Source organism: Oryctolagus cuniculus, chromosome 6, assembly GCF_051225735.1.
Source record: "Oryctolagus cuniculus isolate XC-2025 breed Fujian yellow rabbit chromosome 6, ASM5122573v1, whole genome shotgun sequence".
Taxonomy (NCBI): Eukaryota; Metazoa; Chordata; class Mammalia; order Lagomorpha; family Leporidae; genus Oryctolagus; species Oryctolagus cuniculus.
In genome coordinates, this window is record NC_142872.1 from 120,375,885 (window position 1) to 120,395,763 (window position 19,879).

General features: G+C 47.0%; 1 long non-coding RNA gene across 1 annotated transcript in view; it reads right to left on the bottom strand.

The window, feature by feature from the left end:
- Positions 1 to 19,879, bottom strand: part of LOC149126277 (uncharacterized) — a 69,551-nt gene extending 49,672 nt beyond the window's left edge. The window contains exon 1 of the long non-coding RNA XR_016235824.1: positions 19,154 to 19,879. This is a non-coding gene — a long non-coding RNA (uncharacterized LOC149126277). The remainder of the gene's footprint in view (positions 1 to 19,153) is intronic.

A 19,879-nucleotide genomic window follows, 5' to 3' on the forward strand; every position in this document is an offset into this window, starting at 1 on the left:
TCTCTCCAACAAATTGTTCTTGGAAAATTGAATCTCTGCATGCAGAACTATGAAACAAGACCCCTACCATACACCTTATATAAAAATCAATTCACAGTGGATCAGGAATTTAAATCTAAGACCTGAAAGCATCAAATTACTGGGAGGAAACACTGTAAGACATTGGCATAGGCAAAGACTTCTTGGGTAGGACCCCAGAAGCACAAACAATAAAGGCAAAACTAGACAAATGAGATTATATCAAGCTAAGAAGCTCCTACACTGCAAAGAAAATACTCAACAAAGTAAAGAGATAGCTGACAGAAGGGGAGAAACTATTTGCAAATTATACATCTGATAACATATCAATATCCAGGATATATAAAGAGCTCAAAAAACTCAACAGCAACAAAAAAATCCAATGGGCTAAGGATATAAATAGGTATTTTTTTGAAGGATGAAATACAAATGGCCAACAGATACATGAAAAGATGCTCAAGATCACCAGACTTCAGAGAAATGCAAATCAAAACCACAGTGAGATTTTACCTCACTCCAATTAGAATGACTGTCATCCAAAAATCAAAAAATAACAAATGCTGGTGAGGATGTGGGGGGAAAGGTACCCTAGTATACTGTTGGTAGGAAAGTAAACTAGTACAACCATTATAGAAGACCATATGGTATTTTGTCAGAAATCTCAAAATAGATCTACTGTATGACCCAGCCATTCTACTCCTTGGGAATTTATCCAAAGGAAATGAAATAAGTATATGAAATATTTATTTGTACCCCCATGTTTATAGCAGCTCAACTCACAACAGCTAAGATATGGAATCAATACAAATGTCTATCAACTGATGGCTGGATAAATTATGATATATACATAATGGAATACTACCCAGCCATTAAAAAGAATGAAATCATGTCTTCCATAACAAAACGGATGCAATTATGCTCAGTAAAATAAGCCAGTCCCAAAAAGAAAAATATATTATCCCTGATTTATGATAATATGCAAAGTATATTTAAAAAGTAATGAGCAAAATTGACATGTGAAACTTTATTACTGTTTATAGCCCTTGTCTACATTCTCGAGGAACAGTGGTTTTTCTATTTACTACTTCTTGATTTCTTGAGTGGATGGCTAAGCTTGTGAATATAAAGTAAATTTATAGTATGTCACTGGGGCCCCCCTCCATGCCACTCTGGCTGGAGGTCTGTAACTCTAATAAATACTCTTAAATCTCTTTGCCATCCACTTGGAAATTCTTCCATGTGAGACAAAGAACCGAGGTAACAATAATTTCTCTGCTGCCATTTTTCCATAACATTTTTGGTGCTGTGACTCGGACTGCAACTCCAACATGTTGCAGACCCAACATCAGAGCATCCCGCTGGACCGGTGAGCATGCAGACTGCTGTCGCTTTTTTTCAGAGAGCCTTGCTCTCCTTCATAGTAACTTGCATTTTCCCTAAAGCACCGGGTCCCTGTCAGCCAGTTAAAAGCGATTAGCTGCTGGGCTTAAGACTTAGGGGTGAGGCTTGCTGACTAAGGCCAGATCAATCCCCTGGAGCTGGGACTCTATCCTAACACTTCCCCTCTCTCTTGCATGGCTCAGCCCTTCACATGGGGCTGGAAGAAGGCCTGGAGACAACTGATGGATTCTGGCTGGAGCTACGCTCCAGCGTTTTCAGAAGTCTCCTGGCTGGGCACCAGGCTCTGACTGCCGGAACGGTGTTGGGCCGAGAAATGCACTTTCTGGCAGAGAACAAGTCCCCAGCCCTCTTGGAGCTTCGTGAGCCATAAAGCCAGAGGCTCCACTCTTCACACTTCTCGTCTCAGCTCTGGGAATGATGGTCTGGCCCAACTCGGCTTCCTTCTGTGGGCATCAACCCGACACACAGGACTGGGAGAAAGGTTTGGAGTAACCTTGAAATTAAGGCCAAGGCCACTCTCTGGCATTTTTTAAGGACTCCCTGACTGGACACCAGATCCCAGTGGCCCGTTAGGATGTCGGCTGAAAACTGCATTCTCTTCTTCCTTCCTTCCTGGAGATTAACCTGTCGGGGAGGCTAGGCACAGCCTGGAGTGAGTCCATGGGCTCCGGGCTCCATGCCTCAGTGAGTTTTCCCTTTACCCCAGATCTCGACAGATCTCTGTGTCCTTCTCTCTCCCTCTCTGCTTCTCTAAATGCTTTCTATACCTTGTAAAGTCTCCACAATTTCTACAACCTCGATTTCCTGGTCTCATTAGTGGGTATTTTCTAGAAATTTTGTTCATTAGTTCTAGGTTAAAGTCTAACTATCTCGTTCGCAGACAGGCAGTCTCTCGATCTAGACTCCCATTAGATGCAGCTCCCCATGTGACCCAAACTTTTGTAGGCAACTCTCAGCATGTCTCTGGTATCCCCCACCTTCCTTCTCAAGTCCGCTCTTTTGGGTCCCCGCTGTCAGCTACCTCAGAGGAGTTTTACTGGGGAGAATTATACTCCCCCCCAATCTGCTTCTTTGTGACTTCACCTGCGTAGTCACCAATGTAGTTGATAGCCAGGGCTGGCTCTCCAGCTTACAAACACCTTTGATAAGGCTCTCACCATGAAAGCTCATTGTCAAAATCAGGCCTATTAGACAAGACTCAAGGAGAGGTGTAGAACAACTGTTTCCTTATGTATAAGAACAAAGCTACAGAGCCGGCCTACCCGGTGTGCCGGCGCTGCAAGGCGGAGGATTAGCCTGTTGCCGGCACACCAGGTTCTAGTCCCGGTTGCCCCTCTTCCAGGCCAGCTCTCTGCTGTGGCCCGGGAGTGCAGTGGAGGATGGCCCAAGTGCTTGGGCCCTGCACCCCATGGGAGACCAGGAGAAGCACCTGGCTCCTGGCTCCTGCCTTCGGATCAGCGCGGTGCGAGGGCCGCAGTGCACCGGCCTCGGCGGCCATTGGAGGGTGAACCAACGGAAAAAGGAAGACCTTTCTCTCTGTCTCTCTCTCTCACTGTCCACTCTGCCTGTCAAAAAATAAATAAATAAATTTAAAAAATTTTTTTAAAATATAAAAAAAAGAACAAAGCTACAGTATATATTTGACCAGGGGAGGCCCAATCTAGCACACCACCAGCAAGGGAACTGATTGCTCTTCTGACAAGTATATACCCTAGGCTATAGGCATGGAAGGCTGAGCGAGAGTGGGTGACACGTGCTAACCCTACCCTTACCTTCCTCCCTTCCCTGTGGGCTTCAGTGCACATCTGGACGCCACAGGCTGTGAGACAGTTTTGAGAGATGCCTCAAACTCAGGAGACATAAGACCTGAAGTACGCTTCCATTTTTATGCTTTCATTCCAGCCAGGAGGCAAACCATCTATTTTATTTTTTTGGCCCCTGAGCCTACAGAAAAATGCCTCGTCACTCCCACACCACTACCTGGCCTGCTTACAAGCTAGGATGGAGAAGTTAGCTTAAGTGTGTTACAAAAAGTGCCAGCCCTCTGCTCTGACTCCCCTTCTCAGAACTCTCTCCTAACAGGCCTCTTGCCTCTGTCACCCTGCATGTGCTCCGGTATGCATCAAACTCTTCTCCTGGGTGTCACAGGGTCCTGGGTCTATTCAGTGAGCCACCAGGGTTCTTCTGTTCAAGCTTGTGACTGCTGAGATTTTAATCCCAGTGGAGGAATTTTTTTTAACAGGTGACAATTGCCCCCATTTGCCTGGAGGTTTCCAGGCAAGGATCCAGGCCCAATAGCTTCAGATGCTATTAAATACATAGGGATTAATCCATATGATGGCTTTTTGAGACACCTCCCTACCGGACTCCTCATCCCTGAGCCTGGCTTGACTGACAGCCTCACGATTAGACACGTCCAGTATTGGCTTTTGGTTTTGAAGGATACGGTTAGTGTCTCTTTGCAGGGCCTCCAGTTTTTCTCTCTCTCTACCCTGCCCTCTATTCTATCACCTATCAGATTCTCCTTAGGAATCTCTGAATGGGTGCCCACCAGCTCTGGTGGATATCCTCTCCCATTAAAACCTAACAATGGTGAGCAATCTCCAGTAGACTTCCTGTCCCTGGCACATGGGTCCCTAGCCTACAGTCACCCTTGAGAGCCATCTCGCAGCCACTAAATCTTCTGTTTCAGAGGCCGTCCCAAGTAGCTGACTGATGACCTGGCATCCATGGCCCAAGGTATTTTTTTTTCTTTGAGTAAAAGGAAACTAGACTCAAATTCAATTAGAATCTAAAATGATGTCTTTGATAAATAGAATTTGATTCAACTGTAATGGAACACCAGATTTAAAGAAATTTCTCTTGAATCTAGGAATATCACTGCCTTTAAAAATATTGCTTTGTGGGGCTGGCACTGTGGCACAGCGGGTTAAACATCCTGGCCTGAAGCGTCAGCATCCCATATGGGCACCAGTTCTAGTCCCAGCTGCTCCTCTTCCAATCCAGCTCTCTGCTGTGGCCTGGGATAGCAGAAAATGGCCCAAGTCCTTGGGCCCCTGCACCCACATGGGAGACCTGGAAGAAGCTCCTGGCTTCGGATCGGCTCAGCTCCAGCTGTTGCAGTCATCTGGGGAATGAACCAGCAGATGGAAGACCTCTCTCTCTCTCTCTGTCTCTCTGTCTCTACCTCTCTCTGTAACTGTCTTTCAAATAAATAAAAAAAATCTTTAAAAAATATATTGCTTTGTAACTTGCCAAACTTGTTTTACAATTTGGTTTAACAGGTTTCTGATAGCAATGGGTAATCAATGTTTGTTATAGCCCCCCTAAGGTGAAGTTTACAATCTGATTAATGTCACTGATTTATAACTAGAGTTTTATAAAAAGGAGTAGAATTCTATATAAATGTAACTTTGACCTTAATTAAGACAGAGGTATGATTTAATAACAGCACCTTCAGTCATCTAGGTGTAATTGCTAAATGTAAATTGGGTAAAGCAAATGAGATAAATGTGTCTAAATGTAAACTCTATATTCTATGGAAAAGCTATTTCGGTTTGCTGACATGTTTTCATAAATTGTCCATATGAAAATAGTTCAGCACCACTTGGAAGTAACTAAGCTTGGAATTTGATGTGTTATCTTATTTAGGAAATGTCTTAATTTGGAGACTTCTAAAGGGTTATTTCAAAATGTAAATCAAGGAAATCAGCAGACAGAAAGCAAAAGCTGTTAGTCTATTTGACATAGAATTAGAAACTGATCCTCTGTTAAAGCAATGAGGGTTTTGCAATGCATGTTGGTAAATATTCTAAAGTAGTGTTAAAAATCTGTTTAAAAAAAAAAAAAAACAACTGCAGCATCTCCTTTAATAGCTTTGTTGAATTGGTGACTGTCAGTTTTCTATCTGGCTCCAGTAAGCTATTTTCTCTTCCCTAGCTCTGACTGTTAAAATTGTTCTAAGTTATGGGATAATTCCATGTGCTAACTAATTTAAGTTTTATTTACAGTTCTTGGGATGACCAAATTCAGATTTTGTGTTCTGTTGAAGTAATCTGTTGTGGTCTCTTAATGTCTCTGTTAGGTTCTAATTGTTTAAAAATAGCTGAGTCTTTTATTATGAGTTATGGGTTGTTTAAATATGCTTATTTTAAAGCATTTGAGCAATCATTTTGTATCAATGATCAAATCTGGTCCATATTATGTCATAATGTAAATGGATCTTATTTCAACCAGGTATTTTGAGCCTCCTTGGCATCTTTGACAGGCATTCAAAAAAAAAAAAAAAAAAAAACCAGAAGTTCCAAAATTTTGGACTTTGATATTTCCAGTTGCACCTCTGGAACTGTCAAAGGATATATCACTCATCTTGTAGAGATACCAACTAATATGGCTATTTGGATTACATTAAAGTACTGTCAAGATGTGAAGCAGTGGTAAATTTTATTATGGTAGTGTAAAATGCTACTGATACAAATGTCCAAAGTTAAAACGTCTAATGACCTTGTGTTATCTGACAGGATGATAATCTTAATGAAAAAGGCCCAGAGGCCAAAAGGATTAAATGTTTGATAAAATCCTGCAGGTGCCTTCAAAAATACTGCGTGGAATAAGCAAGTGCCTATTCTTTTGGTTAATGAGTTTATAATTTTAAACATGGCTATTTGAAGCCTTTTTCATCCACAGTTTTGCATTCTCCTAACCTTGAAAATCAGATTTACTGCTCATGAAGTTAAAACACTGTTGGTTCTGTGTTTAAATGTGTCCTTTTAGGTTCTAAAGGACCTCTTTTTCCCTGACCTCTAATGTGTTCAATACTCTTAAGACAGTCTGTAAACAGATAAAACCAATAATGTACTACAGGTTCCAACTTAGAAAAAGTATGGTTAACTCAGATTGCTAAGAGCAGAAAGTAATTCTAATTGATTGATGGTAATAAAAAAAAAGTTAAAGATTTTAGGAAACTGTTACTGAAGTAGCTTTATTGATCTATCATGCATGTTATGGTACATGTGTGCATATACTGTATATCTACATGGGAAATTTAATAAGAGCTCTGTTTTAATTGGCTTATACATAAAATACTCCTCATAAATGCAAACTGCTAAGTTAATCAAAGATAACTTTTTGGTTCATGTGATCCTAAATTTCTGTACCAAATGTTTTTTTTGTTTTGTTTTGTTTTTGTTTTTTGACAGGCAGAGTGGACAGTGAGAGAGAGAGACAGAGAGAAAGGTCTTCCTTTGCCGTTGGTTCACCCTCCAATGGCCGCCGCTGCAGCCGGCGCACCGCGCTGATCCGATGGCAGGAGCCAGGAGCCAGGTGCTTTTCCTGGTCTCCCATGGGGTGCAGGGCCCAAGCACCTGGGCCATCCTCCACTGCACTCCCTGGCCATAGCAGAGAGCTGGCCTGGAAGAGGGGCAACCGGGACAGAATCCGGCGCCCCGACCGGGACTAGAACCCGGTGTGCCGGCGCCGCAAGGTGGAGGATTAGCCTATTGAGCCACGGCGCTGGCACCAAATGTTTTAAATTTATTCATGTGTTTGCACTTGGGTTTACTGGTCAAACAAGTTACACTTGTGTTAGATGTTTAAGCAATGTTTCCAAATACATACACACTATTTTCTTGAATTTATAGAAGGCATTGGACCTTCAGGTAAATGTTTTCATAAGTTGTTACTTAACAGCCAAAATTGGGCCGGCGCCGCAGCTCACTAGGCTAATCCTTCGCCTGTGGCACACCGGGTTCTAGTCCCAGTTGGGGCGCCAGATTCTGTCCCGGTTGCCCCTCTTCCAGGCCAGCTCTCTGCTGTGGCCCGGGAGTGCAGTGGTTACGACCCAAGTGCTTGGGCCCTGTACCTGCATGGGAGACCAGGTCAAAGCACCTGGCTCCTGGCTTTGGATTGGCGCAGCGCCGGCCGTAGCGGCCATTTGGGGGGTGAACCAATGGAAGGAAGACCTTTATCTCTGTCTCTCTCACTGTCTAACTTTGCCTGTCAAAAAAAAAAAGTCAAAATTGTTTGATAAGTTTTCATTTGATACTGTTACTGTCAGTAAGCAATCTGGGAAGCCTGACTTGTTCCCTCATTTCTCTATTCTCTTTAAGATAGGAAACTAATTCTATTCTGAAGAATTCTCTAAAATGTACAATTTGATCTTTAGACCTTATAAAACGGATGGCTTAACACTTTTCTGCATAGCTAAAATGAGAGCTTAAGTTATGATTCCACAGCTAGATTTACTTTGTCAGGGGGACAGTAAATAGGCAAAACCTCCCTTTTTGAACCAAACAAAGGGAGAGAGATTTACTAATGACTTAAAATTTAATGAATAAGCTGGTCATCAGTTTTGACATAGCTTTCCTCATGGGCATTGTCGACCTCAAAGAAAAACCACTATCAGAACTTGCCTGTGACTACAGAGTCCTAGTTTAGGCCACCAAAGATTAGGGTCGGAGCACCCCCCTGACTTGCATTCTGTTAGAGGTTTCCTCTGGTCTGTTTTAACAAAACGAGGAGGAAGAGGAAGCTAAGCTGCAGAAGCAATATCAAGATAGGCGGCAGGGGGCTGGCGCCGTGGCTCACTTGGTTAATCCTCTGCCTGTGGCACCGGCATCTCATATGGGCACCAGGTTCTAGTCCTGGTTGCTCCTCTTCTGTGGAAACATTGCCTCTCTGCTGTGGCCCGGGAGTGCAGTGGAGGATGGCCCAAGTGCTTGGGCCCTGCACCCCATGGGAGACCAGGAGGAAGCACCTGGCTCCTGGCTTCGGATCAGTGTAGTTCCAGCCGTAGCAACCATTTGGGGGGTGAACCAATGGAAGGAAGACCTTTCTCTCTGTCTCTCTCTCTCACTAACTCTGTCAAAAAAAAAAAAAAAACACCATAGGTGGCAGGCCAGTTAATGGCTGCTTTACACAGTGGTCTGCCATCAAGGAGACACAGGAGGCCAGTCCACTGCATTGGTTTTCGATGTGGTAAGCCAGGGCTTCAGCAGAAGTCAGCTTGTGAAGAGCCCTGGCAGCTCTGACAGCCAAGAGTTGGTCCCTGGAAATGGACCTGCCCTGGAGTCGAAGGGCTCCAGGTCAGAATCATAGACCTTGTTCACTCTGAGCTGAAAAGCCCTCCACTCAGCCCAGCTTCCAAAGTGACCACTGCTGTCGAGGGGATGGCCAAGTAGAGTCAACAACATTGCAGGCAGAACTATATGCTAACTAAAAATGTCTTCCTTCTAGAAATGCCACCTACCTTCTCTTTAAGCCAACTCTCCTCCCAGGCCAGCTAGGTAATGAGAGTCAACAGGGTACCTCGCTTATCATGCACCACATGTGAAGAGATAGACAGGTCCGAGCCTCATAACTGGCAAGGCCTTAAGCCCACCTGATTATTCTCAAGCCCTTACTGTCAGTGTGTATCTGCCTCTCAATGAAAAACCTGTTTGTGGTTTAGACACTGTTCTTAGGGCCTCTAATAATGACTCCATCCTTGGTTTTAGATCCTGTGAGTTTAAACTGCTTGTTGGATGCGTTTTCTACAGACTTAAGAAAGTAAAATTCTAGGTGGCCATGCACATGAAGCAGTTTCTGCAAGCTGGCACTGCATGCCCCTGGAGAAGCCAGCCCCTGCTGGAACCCTATCATGACTCCCCTTCCCAAAGACAGCCCTTTCTAGCATGAAGCAGCCAGAGCGAACATTGTCTAGTCCCCCCAACAGATGTTAGGGTCCATGCATGTAAAGGGGGGAGGTGTGAGGAGTCAGATTGGTACATCGGTAGTCAGGGGATCCCAATGGAATTTGGGGTGTAAAATATTTGCTTCATTCTCAAAAATGTTTTTAGCAAAACAAACAGGCCACTCTCCTTCCTTCAGAATCTCCAATTCACTATGAGAACAGCAAGGGAGCTCTTCCTGGGCTCACAGTTCATCGTGCAAACAAGTGACCTATCCTACCCTGAGCAGGCCAGCCAGGATGGAGAATTGGAAAGGAGGTCTTTTGATGGTTTTTGCCCCTCCACCTGGTAACTGAATGCCAATGTAATTGTCAAGTTTTTTTCCTTCAAAACTGTACTTAAAAACCTGAATGCTGGCCCAAGTCTTTGGGCCCCTGCACTCATATGGGAGACCTGGAAGAAGCTCCTGGCTTCGGATTGGTACAGCTCCAGCCATTGTGGCCATCTGGGGAGTGAACCAGTGGATGGAAGCTCACTGGCTCGCTCTCTCCTTCTCTCTGTGTAACTCTGACTTTCAAGTAAATAAATAAATCTTTAAAAAAAAGAATGCTATGAGGCTTTTTGTTGTTTTCCTCTCTTGGAAGTCCCCCTCCATGCCACTCTGGATAGAGGTCTGTGATTCTAATAAATACTTTTAAATCTCTTTTAGGGACCGGCACTGTGGCGCAGGTTAATCCTCCACCTGCGGCGCTGGCATCCCATATGGGAGCCGGTTCTAGTCCTGGCTGCTCCTCTTCCAATCCAGCTCTCTTCTGCGGCCTGGGAAAGCAGTAGAAGATGGCCCAAGTCCTTGGGCCCCTGCACCCACATGGGAGACCGGGAAGAAGCACCTGGCTCCTAGCTTCAGATCAGCACAGTTCTGGCTGTTGCAACCCTTGGGGAGTGAACCAACAGATGGAAGACATTACTCTCTGTTTCTCCCTCTCACTGTCTGTAACTCTACCTCTCAAATAAATAAATAAAATCTTTTTAAAACTTTTAAAAAAAAGTATGTCATTGTACAAATTAAAGAAAATAGGCCGGCGCCACGGCTCATTAGGCTAATCCTCCGCCTTGCGGAGCCGGCACACCGGGTTCTAGTCACGGTCGGGGCGCCGGATTCTGTCCCGGTTGCCCCTCTTCCAGTCCAGTTCTCTGCTGTGGCCAGGGAGTGCAGTGGAGGATGGCCCAAGTGCTTGGGCCCTGCACCCCATGGGAGACCAGGATAGGTACCTGGCTCCTGCCATTGGATCAGCGCAGCGCTCTGGCCGCAGTGCGCCGGCCGCGGCGGTCATTGGAGGGTGAACCAACGGCAAAGGAGGACCTTTCTCTCTGTCTCTCTCACTGTCCACTCTGTCAAAAAATTAAAAATTAAAAATTAAAAAAATTTAAAGAAAATATAAGAAAGGAAAAAGCATAGAGGGTGGGAATGAGGGAGGGAGAATAGGGTAGAAAGTATCATTGTGTGATTGTCTATATGAAATACATGAAATTTGTTTACTTTATATAAAGATTTAAAAATATAAAAAAAGCATCCCATATGGGCACTGGTTCGAGTCCTGGCTGCTCCACTTCTGATCCAGTTCTCTGCTATGGCCTGGGAAAGCAGTAAAAGATGCCTCAGGTCCTTGGGCCCCTGCACCTGCATGGGAGACCTGGAAGAAGCTCCTGGCTCCTGGCTTCGGATTGACACAGCTCCAGCCATTGTGGCCAACTGGGTAGTGAACCAGCGGATGGAAGACCTCTCTCTCTCTCTCTCTCTCTCTCTCTCTCTGCCTCTCCTTCTCTCTGTGTGTAACTCTGAATTTCAAATAAGTGAATGAATATTTTTTTAAAAATTCCTAAATAAACATTTAACAAACCCAAAAAATCATTAGTTCTCAAATGCTGCATTGTTCTAGAATACCCCAAGAGTGGCTGGAGGAATTGTTGTAGAACAACCACAGCTGGGTCCACCCACCCAGTGTGCAGCAAGCACGTTACCCTGGGCTGGTGGAAGAAAGCAGCTTATCTGTGAGGGACCAGGCAAGGACTAGCACTCAATTCCCAGACTTCCCAAGGGATTAAAGCTGCACATCCCACAGTTTAGTATATGTGCTGCCGACGAGAGCACACATCTTACAGTTTAAAGCGGGGGTGAGCAGTGTGGGACCATCTCACGTGTGGACCTCTGGTTGGTCAGCAGTGCACGTGATCGTCTGTTGATTGGTTAATAACAGTGACCAGCCTGTTTCTTTTAAAATGAAAAAGGTGGGCTCCAGTATATCTGAGTCTAAGGGTAGATTGGAAATTACTTTGTTTGTTCAGGGCCTACGAGAGCCTGAGAAAGTCTCAGAATGTAGGCTGGCATTGAGATGCTACCTATAGGAGCAATTTGAGTTTTTGTGGTTCATGGTCTTGGAACTGACTTGACCCAAGGGTCACTCCTTTAATTTATGGATTAATCTTTACAGACGAACTTCAAGTTGTGGAAGAGCTAGCAGCAGTCTGATAAAGTCTACACCGAAGGCACTGGCAGAGGAGCAGGTGGTGTGGCACACCAGTTTGAGCCACCACCTGTAATACCAGCACCCATAAGAATTAACAGTTCGATTCCTGGCTGTTCCTCTTCTGATCCAGGTCCCTGCTAATGCATCAGGAAAGGCAATGGATGACAGCCCAAGTGCTTGGGCCCCTGCCACTCACGTAGGAGAGCTGGATGGAATTGCTGGCTCCTGGCTTTGGCTTTGTCCAGCCCTGGCCATTGCAGCCATTTGGCAAGTGAACTAGCAAATGGAAGATCAATCAATCTCTCTCTCACCCTCTCCCTCTGTAATTGCCTTTCAAGTAAATATAAATAAATCTTTGGGGGAAAAAAAGGCACCAGCAGAAGGGCTCAGCTTCATTCCCCCTCACTCTTGAGGTATACAGAGCAGTGATCATTCTAGCCACTTCCTGGCTACCTACATTCTAGCCACTTCCTACTGACAGGGAGTGGAAGAGGAATTTTCAAAACTGGAAGGAAGCTGTAGGCATTTCTCCTTTAAGAACATTTTCATCCCAGGCTTATCCTGAGGAGATTCTCTGCATCACGATGGAGTTTGGCCCAGGCACTTTCTACATAACTTATCCTGCAGGTGCGGCAACAAAATACTAATATTCCCGTACCCAAAATGCAAACCAGAGAGATTAGCAAGGGACAATCTGAGTCACTGTGATTCAGGGTCTGGGTTCTGGCCTTACCTTTCTGTCACTCCCTTAACTGAAAGAGTTACTCTTTGTAGAGGAGCTGCAGCTTGAGGGAGAGATACTATGGCCTGAGAAAGTCTATTTCAAAGGCACTGGGGTAGGTAGGATTTGGTTTCAGTGTGGCCAATGAATGAGTAAATTAAGACATGAGACACAGGGCTCCTTACTGAAGAAATGAAAGGAGTGCTCCTGCATTTTACTATATTAGCTGTTTGACTCGTCCATGTATCCACTTAATGCATCTGGATTCCAGCTTGATGCCATCAACATTCCAAGGGAAAGGAGAATCAACCTGCCATGGGAGGTAGATCACCTTTCTCCTGACAAGGGATCCAGCCACAACCAGCTTGGGGACAGATGCCCTTTCACCTAGAAGGTACCCAGCACCCTAGAAATCTCAGTATTTGATCCATGAGCAGAGCCCAGATGCAGTCTCCTGGCACCGCTCAGTTAGAAAGGATGGTTCTCCCATCTCCGCTTCCTCAGAATCCTCATCTCACTCTAGAATCGGAAACCAGGCTCAGAGGTGGAGACACAAAGGGGCCCAAGGCACCCAGAGAGAAATGAATGTCCAGGGTCCAGGTAGAACTTCCCCGTCTGACTACCACACCCGGGCCTCCCAGCCACTGCTGAAAATCAAACAAATCCTGCAGGGCCCAAAAGCTGGTCTTCAGCCAGACTCAGATAACACAGCACCTGAAGATTCCTCGGGCATAAACAGAGCAACAAGAACACGTACTGTCATTTTCTACTGTTTGTGGAATAGACACTAATGATTTTGTATTTTCAAAGCCATTTTGATAGGCAAAAATCCGTTAGTAATGTTTAGTGAGAAGAACTGAAAAGCCCTTGGAGATTTCTTCAAACACAATAACAAAGACTTCATTTTCAGCAAAAGTTGGTTAGTAAGCCTACATTCATCTCACGAGAAAATCAGAAGTTGATAAGTAAGGTGGTACCGATTCAGCACCAATGGTCAACAATTTTAAAAGGTATGCTCGCTCTTCATTTAATAAATAATTACACACACACACATGCACACACACACACACACACCATGCAAATCCCTGGTAATACAAAATGTAGCGGAAAATACTACTACCAGCCATATTGATAGCTAACATGACTTGCCAATTTTTATAGCTATCCTAACAGCAGCCTGTGATTTGAATCTTATAAAGCAGGAAGCCGTGCGCTGTCTCACACACATTCCTGATGCCGTGGTGGTGATCCGCTGCTGCCCCCAGCAGGTCAGCCTCACGAAATGGTGTTCCCCCCCTTCCTTTTAGTTCCGTTTGGTTTCCAACTCCTCTATGCATTTTTCTGGACCACCAAATTCTTTAATCAGGACAAATAATTACATAGAACAAGTTTCCTTCATAGGCATCCGCCATAACAACTAGCTGGTAAAAATCTACTATACATAATTATTTTTTTCTTTTAAAAATAGGCCTAACCTCGCTCCACGTCTTCTGTTGCTACATTTTTCTTTATAAGCCTCTAAGTCCTTGCTTCAATTCTCACTGAATTTGTGAGTTTAAGGCTGGTGCCTACAAGCAAGTTCCAAAGCCACATCAACCAGGCTTTCTACCAGGCATTAGCTAGCATCATGTTCTTGGGAAGTACTTAGCCTTTTTAGCCCTCAGTTTCCTCCCCTGTAAAATGGAGGTAATAATACCCACAGCTTTCGATTGTCAAGAGGAATAAAGAAAGTAACTCATTTAAAGCAGTAAGCAGAGTGTTTGGCATGTAGTAAGCAGCCAGTGGATAATTCATTATTATGAAAAGCAAGTGCAAAACGTGAGTGACTTCCATCCCATCAGAAGCCAAATCAGTGGGGGAACTCTCCTAGAACCTCCAGATCTGCGGATTCCAGGCCAAGTGCTTTGACCATCACATTGTAATGATGCTGACACGCTATTTGTCTAATTAATAGAAAGGATCTGGCTCCCTAGGGGTAGGCAGAAAATTGCTACATCATTGTCTTCTAAGCCCAGAACTCTACAAACCATCAGGTCCACTGGACGTCCATCCAGCACCTGATAGCAACTTCCTTCCCATTTGAAGACACCGAAGTGGTCTCTGCATAAAACACATACTTAAGAATCTTCTCTGCCGGCGCCGCGGCTTAATAGGCTAATCCTCCGCCTGCGGTGCCAGCACCCTGGGTTCTAGTCCCGGTCAGGGCGCCGGATTCTGTCCCGGTTGCCCCTCTTCCAGGCCAGCTCTCTGCTGTGGCCAGGGAGGGCAGTGAAGGATGACCCCAAGTCCTTGGGCCCTGCACCCACATGGGAGACCAGAAGCACCTGGCTCCTGGCTTCGGATCAGCGTGGTGCACCGGCCGCAGCGCGCCAGCCGCAGCAGCCATTGGGGGGTGAACCAACGGAAGGAAGACCTTTCTCTCTGTCCACTCTGCCTGTCAAAAAAAGAAAAAAAAAAAAAAAGAATCTTCTCCCCAGAGACAATGGCACAATGTGTGAATCTGATCTCGACAGCCCTTGGTAGTGCCCTCACTACGAAGTCCTGGAACTCTTCCAATGCCTCTTTCTGTCCCACATTCTCTCTTTGTCACCATAGAAAGGTTCAGGACCATCAGCCACTGCCTCCTTCAACACCAGCCTCCAACCACTTGCTGAGCATCTATTCACCCTGGGCCGGGCTCAAGGACACTTAGCAGGAAACTGAGGCAGGAGCATGTTTGGCTCTCAAGGAATAGCAAGGGAGAGCATGGTAATGGAGAATACTTAGCTGGGGAGAGATGAGGTCAGAAACATTGGGCCAGACCAGGTTGGGACTGCAGGCTGCTGTCAGCATGCACACTTCAAGTGAGGGAAGCCTGGAGAGAAAAGGAAATGAATTTTTTCCTTTGGTAGTAAAGAGCAAAATTAACAAATTATTAAAGTGGACAGCCCAGGACCAGGTGCCCTGCATCCGTCACGGTGAGCACGGCCACCGGGCCTTCCAGAGACCACTGCAGTCGCCTTGAGATCGGGCCAGAGGTTGCAAACACCCAGAGCCTGGTTTTGTAAATGAGCCCCTGGACTGGGATCTGAGCAGCGGCTCTGGCCCACGCCCTGCACCTCCCTTCTGCTTTCTTACACTTGTCCACTTGTCATTTCCCAACCTCTCCCCGCAGGAATGTCCCATCCATCTTGAAACTAAGCGGGACAGTGGCTTCTCTGAGCGATAAGGCACCAAGTCCAGCTGGGACGCCCTGGGCTGTGCCAGGGCCGTGGCCCCTCCTCATGCTGCAGGGCACCTGTGTAACCTGTGAGCTGTCTTCACCGAGCCCGGCCTCTGAGTACAAGGGAGCACACAGGTCAGCAAAGAGCATCGTCTGCTGGTCCCCAAAGCCAGCCCGGGGGGAACCCATCTGCATTTCCATCCTGATCATGGTTCAGGACGCCTCACGATGAAAGCACAACACTACTTCTCAGTGGTCTCCTCCCAGGGTAGGGGGTTTGAACGACTCAAGAGGGACCGATTAGAGCAGCTGGCTCGGTATAACAAAGCCATCAGTGCCCGCCTTGTTGGTGAATGAATTTAAAAATCTGAACAGGATTCAGCGGACAGAGGGCAACGTGAGCCCTACTGGGATGGGACAGTTACAGCTAACGGTAGAGAACAGCCATTGCTGGGCTGACATCTCCAGAGTGCTGCTCTAAGCCATGGGCTATTTGCATTACCGCTGCTCTCATTATGACCGATTAGCTAACAGTCATGTATGTCATAATCACATGCAGTCCAAACCTGAAAACGTATTTAACAACGCCAGGAAAGAAACCCTCCCCGGAAACAGCCTGCACGCATGAGCCTTCTGTGCCAAGGCCCCTTTTGAACCACCCTTTCAAAGCTTCTTGGGTACCCACTCCCTACCTACACCAGCTGTCCAGGGAATGGTTCTAACCTACTGATGTTTGTTAGAATTGTGCCGATTTCCAATCTCACGGGACCATGTTTCTGCCCACCCTCTGGGGAAGAGAGCTCCCTTCTCACAACTCCTGGCCTCTCTTTGCTCCCTCATTCACCCCAGAGACTCTCTTGAAAGGAATGACTTATCAGTAAATTTTTAAATTTTTACTTATTTTATTCATTGGAAAGAGATATGCAGGAATCATCCATCCACTGGTTCACTCCCCCAAATGCCCACAACAGCTGGTGCTTGGCCAGGCTGAAGCCAGGAGCCTGGAATTCAATTCAGGTCTCCAAAGTGGGTGGCAGGGACCCGTGTCCTTGAGTCGTCACTTGCTGCCTCCCAGGTGTGCATCAACAGGGAGCTGGAATCATGAGTGGAGCTGGGGACTGAAACCCAGGCACTCCGATATGGGATGCAGGTGCCCCAAGCAGGGTCTTCATCACTAGGCCAAATGCCTGGCCCCTGATTGGTAAATTATCAATAGCTCCACCTTGGCAGGTGACCAGTTCTGATGGACAGGAAGCAAGTGGAAGTATGGTATGCATTTTTGAGAATGAGCCTATCCTGTCGGCTTCAGATACACTTGCAGGAGCAGCCTAGACAGGACAATGGGAGCCGCTCAATGAGGGCTGAGAAGTAACAAGCCAGGGGCCTGGGACTCAGATGAAAATGAGCACCACAGCCTGGGCTGCTGAGCCAGACTCTGACCTGAGACTCGAGCTTCCGCCTCCTTGAAGCCTACACCTGGGGTTCTCTGACAACGGCAGCCACAGGATAGCGGCAGGGAATCTGGGGATGCCGGGAGGGAGAGCACAGCCCAAGACAGTCCCCTTGGGGGACAGCTAGAGGAACAACTCCAAAGACGAGAGTGAAGTGACTGAGATTATGAACGAGCAGAAGGCAGGCAAACAGGGAGAAATCGAGGATGTGGGGAACCAACCCAACAATTCATGCTTTGTATTTACACCATAAGATTTGTCTTCAGGAGCACACAATGGGCCCTTGTAAATAAGCCCGTACACATTCCATGAGTTCACGTTCATAGGAGACCTAAAGAAGTCCCAGGCACATAGTGAATGCAACATAGGTGCTGTGTACTAGGTACATCGGGAGGAAGGGTGCAGTGAGCGGGTCTGTGTCTGTTCCATTAGCCTGCTGCAGTGAAGGTGTTTCCAATGTGATCACCATTTACAAGCAGCTGCCTGCAAGGGAAGCTTATTGAGGGCCTTAAGGCCGAGACCAAGGTTCCCATCCAGAGAGGCACAGCATTCGCCCCAGCCTGCATTTCTTGACTCCCAGCTCATCCTACAGAGTTTGCACTTGTTGGGCCCCGCAGGAGCCAATTCCTTAAAATAAATTTCTAAAAGGGGGAGGGGGAGAAGGGCCAGCACAGTGGCACAGCAGGTTAAGCCACTGCCTGCAGCACTGGCATCCTTTATGGGTGCCAGTTCAAGTCCTGGCTGCTCCGCTTCCAATCCCGCTTCCTGCTAATGGCCTGGGAGAGCAACAGAGGATGCCCCAGGTTCTTGAGCCCCTGCACCCATGTGGGAGACCCAGTAGAAGCTCCTGGCTCCTGGCTTTGGCCTGGCCCAGTGCTGGCCCTTGCAACCACTTGGGGAGTGAACCAGCCAATGGAAGATCCCTATCTCTCCTTGTGTCTCTCTGTAATTCTGCCTTTCAAATAAATAATAAATTAAATCATTTTTTAAAAATAGGGAGAGGCCTCACATTGGTTCTATTTCTCTGGAGGACCCTAATACAAATGGTGTTAAAACCATCCCGCGGCCGGCGCCGCGGCTCACTAGGCTAATCCTCCGCCTAGCGGCGCCGGCACACCGGGTTCTAGTCCCGGTCGGGGCGCCGGATTCTGTCCCGGTTGCCCCTCTTCCAGGCCAGCCCTCTGCTGTGGCCAGGGAGTGCAGTGGAGGATGGCCCAGGTGCTTGGGCCCTGCACCCCATGGGAGACCAGGAAAAGCACCTGGCTCCTGGCTCCTGCCATCGGATCAGCGCGGTGCGCCGGCCGCAGCGCGCTGGCCGCGGCAGCCATTGGAGGGTGAACCAACGGCAAAGGAAGACCTTTCTCTCTGTCTCTCTCTCTCTCACTGTCCACTCTGCCTGTCAAATAAATAAATAAATAAATAAATAAATAAATAAATAAAACCATCCCGCACCAGGAGCCACTAGAATTTGTTGATAAGCAGAGCTGGCAGTGGGGAGGGGAGCGCACCCAGAATCCCCATGCAGCACCCAGGGTGGCCTCCGCAGGACTTCAGGTGTTGGGTCCTCCTCCTCCCCTTGCTGCTGACATAGAAGATGAAAGGGGCCACGTTGGTACCAACTCACCCCAGCCCTGGGACAAAGGCTTCTCTGGGAGCAGTGACACAGCTTGGAACAGGGCTGCGGTGGCCGCCCCTCAACAAGCGGCAGAGACTCACTGCCCAGGAGCTCTACCTTTAAAATGACTGATGTGTTCTAGAAGTTTCTCTTGAGTAGATTTTGCAAGTGGTGAACTTTGTTAGGAGAACTGTATCTTCGTTGAAAAATTTGCCGATGCACGACAAAAGGAAACATTACCACCTCCTTCCTGCGGTGACTGGGCCCGCTAAGCTCCCCCTGGAAAACAGCTCCTTTTTCAGAACTAACAGGCCCTCCGGGGTACCAGAGGTGAAGCCAAGCCCATCAACCAAGCTGTTAGCGATAATGAAGAGACATTTTGTCCTCCATCTTCACTCTGTTTCCCAGCCTCAGAGCAGTAAGACTGAAGACACCTGGAGCAGGGCTCTACCGGCTAAGGATGTCCACCCCCACTCAGTCCTGTCCTGCCTCTGACCACACACAGCCCAAGCTCAGTGAGCCTGGGACATTTGGAAGTCAAAGTCCTTACCTGGAGCTGTAATGCTTCTGCTCTGAGGGTAGGTGTTGTGGTACAGTTTTTTAAGCCACCACCAGCGATGCCGGCATCCCAAAGGAGCCCCAGTTTGTGTCCCGGCGGCTCCACTTCTGATCCAGCTTCCTACTTATGGCCTGGGAAAGCAGCGGAGGATGGCCCACATGCTTGGGATCCTGCACCCACAGGGGAGACCTGGCTCCTGGCTCCTGGCTCCGGCCTGACCCAGCCCTGACAGTTGTGGCCATTTGGAGAGGGAACCAGCACATGGAAGTTCTCTTTCTCTGTAACTCTGCCTTTCAAATAAATCTTTAAAAACAAACAAATGAAAAAACCTGCTTTTGCAGTTCGTGCTTTCTTGTAAGTGAGCTTCCAGCTGGGTGCAGCCTATTGAACCTTGGGAAGTGACTGGTGATTGGAGAAACCTGACGGTATGGGTGATGCATCAGATCAAACGCATCCACTGCAAGCCGTCCTTCCACTGTTCTCTGACAGGATAAACATCTATGTGTCCCGAATAGTTCCATCAAGATGAAAATTAGCAGCAAAGATAAGGGATGGGATACCAAGGTGGGCTCCCACTCCAACCCCATGCTATGTCCCCAAGGACATGGCTCACCATTAAGAGGCAGTTGGTCCCTGCCTCAGACAAACCTGAGAAGCCCGCGTCCTCATGGGGTGCCCTCCCCCTTATGTGTCTGTGTGTGTGTGTGTGTGTGCCCT